At 51.2% G+C, this 2,667-nt stretch overlaps 1 long non-coding RNA gene across 1 annotated transcript in view; it reads left to right on the top strand.

The window, feature by feature from the left end:
* LOC116554646 overlaps positions 1-1,301 on the top strand; it is a 9,773-nt gene extending 8,472 nt beyond the window's left edge. The window contains exon 3 of the long non-coding RNA XR_004270261.1: positions 1,050-1,301. This is a non-coding gene — a long non-coding RNA (uncharacterized LOC116554646). The remainder of the gene's footprint in view (positions 1-1,049) is intronic.
* The last annotated feature ends 1,366 nt before the right edge of the window (positions 1,302-2,667 follow it).

The following is a 2,667-nucleotide window of genomic DNA, read 5'->3' as shown; positions in this document are numbered from 1 at the left end:
GAGGTGAATCACAGAATCCCCTAGCCCTTGGAATGTCCGGAGACCCCCGCCCTTGTCTCCACCCAGGAGGTGAATCACAGAATCCCCTAGCCCTTGAAATGTCCGAAACCTTATCATCCCCATCCCCGCCCCTCACCCCCACTCCCAAGGTGGTTTTTCGGGTATAAAAAATCATGGCACCCTCCTTTTGGCACCACAGGTTGGAGAGACGTGAGTCCTCTGTGGTCGCCGGCATAATAAATGACCCTGCAATCTGGCATACTTTTGTCTTGTGGTAACTTTCTACGCTCCGGTCAAATACAACACTAGGAGAACTCCTCTTTTTTTTTTTTTGAGATGGAGTCTCGCCCTGTTGCCTAGGCGGGAGTGCAGTGGCATGATCTCCGCTCACTGCAACTGAAACCGCCTTTGTAAAACTATGACTGAGAGTGAAAGAGATCTAACTTAATGGACTCCATCTTGCTTCTAACCTCCAAGCTGTCCTTGTTCACTTCTGGGCGTAGACTGAACTCACTTTGGAAGGAAGTTAGTTTATGGTTCAAACAAAAATGGTGACATTCCTTTCCCAAAGCAGACTTCCATGTTGCCTGGGGACTTGACTACCTCTGAGGACTCACATTAGCCACAAGATTAGAAATGATGGTTCACATCCTGGTCAACATGGTGAAACCCCGTCTCTACTAAAAATACAAAAAAAATTAGCTGGGCATGATGGCGCGTGCCTGTAATCCCAGCTACTCAGGAGGCTGAGGCAGGAGAATTGCCTGAACCCAGGAGGCGGAGGTTGCGGTGAGCCGAGATTGTGCCATTGCACTCCAGCCTGGGTAACAAGAGCAAAACTCCGTCTCAAAAAAAAAAAAAAAAAAAAAAAAAAAAAAAAAGAAATGATGGTTCAGGAGTCATGCAGCTGGAGGTGACAAGATTCTTCCCCTCCCTAAACTGCTCCTAAGATCAGCCCTTGAGATGTTTTGCAGACCCTGCACTTGATGGATCAGCTGGCCCCACCCACATCAATAAACTGGCTCATCTGCTCCCGGGCCCCTACCCAGGAACTGATAGCGTATGAAGACGGCTTTGACTCCCTAAGGTTTCATCCTTGACCAATCAGCACTCCTGGCTCACTGGCTTCCCCCCACCCACCAAGTAATCCTTAAAAACTCTGCTCCCTGAGAATGCTCAGGGAGACTGATTTGAGTAATAATAAACTCCAGTCTCCTGCACAGCCAAGTCTGCATGAATTACTCTTTCTCTATTGCAATTTTCCTGTCTTAGTGAATCAGCTCTTCTAGGCAGCAGGCAAGGTGAACCCCTTGGGGGTTACGCAATCTGCACCTCCTGGCTCAAGCAGTTCTCCTGCCTCAGCCTCCCGAGTAGCTGGGATTACAGGCATGAGCCACCATGCCTGCCTAATTTCTGTATTGGTAGAGATGAGGTTTCACCATGTTGGCCAGGCTGATCTCAAACTCCTGACCTCAGTTGATCTGCTTGCCTTGGCCTTCCAAAGTGCTGGGATCACAGGCGTGAGCCACCATGCCTGGCCTGAGAACTCCTCTTTATCCTGCAAAACCCTTCAGGCATTCCACACCATCCTGTCCCACAGGTGGAGTCTGCCCTGCCTCCCTCAGGCTGGCGGCTCTGGGTCACCAGCTGTGACATGGTAAAACCCATAAAACTGCATACCTCAACCATACCTCGGCTTTCTGTTGAAACTGCTCTCTGTAACCCTGATGTGACAGGCAAGCAGTCCGAACCCACACCATCTTGGCCCCTTGGACTTGTAATAAGTAACTAAGTTCTGTAATTTCCACCCTACCCAGGCAATGTGTAAATTAATGCTTATCTTGACTTCTGTGAACCACTTAAGTAACAATCAGAATGTCTGAAGCCCCTCACCATCATCTATGCCCAGGAGGTAATTTACGGAATGTCCACCCCCCACACCCTCACCCCCGAGGTGGTTTACGGGCATAAAAGGTCTTGACACCCTCCTTTCGGGGCCAGGGGTTGGAGAGGCTTGAGTCCTCCGTGGCCGCCGGCAATACAGACCCTGCAATTTGGCATACTTTTGTCTTGGTGTTGACTTTCTGTGCTCACTCAGGTACAACACCAGCTACCTTGCTTGCTCCCTTCTTGAGTATTCACTGCCCTGGCTGACCAAGGGGTGATGGTCAGCACTGCTCTTTCTCCTGGAGAGAAATCACCCATTATGGGTGGGATTTCCCTTTGGATCCTTGGAAGTAGGGCTGGCCCACTCCCCAAGAGGCGGGGTTTGGAGTGTGGACCAGAGCTGAAGGCAAGCGGCTGGTGCTAAGGTTTTATTCCCTGATCTGCCTGCCATGCTGAAAAGGCTCTGGGAGCCCTGCCCAGAAAAAGGGAGAAGGGCACTGTGGAGTGCCCTGGGGGCACTGATGCCAGGCCCTGCTCTCAAAGTGTGCCCTTCAGTGGGACAGGGAGGGGGAGAGCTTACCTGTGGAACAGGAGCAGTGCCGTGGTGGGGAGGCTTGGGGGACAGGCGACCTGCCACTCAGGCTCTGGCCTGTGGCTCCGTATTGGTCCCGGGGCTGAGTGAGACTGGGGGTTGCCCATTGCTGTAATCAAATTAATGGCTAACAGTAGCAAGCACTTCATAGGGATTCATACTCCTGGGAGATGGGTATCATTATCATC

This window comes from Sapajus apella, unplaced genomic scaffold (assembly GCF_009761245.1).
Source record: "Sapajus apella isolate SASKATOON/1434 unplaced genomic scaffold, GSC_monkey_1.0 scaffold14, whole genome shotgun sequence".
Classification (NCBI taxonomy): Eukaryota; Metazoa; Chordata; class Mammalia; order Primates; family Cebidae; genus Sapajus; species Sapajus apella.
This window is presented reverse-complemented; position numbering and strand designations above follow the sequence as displayed.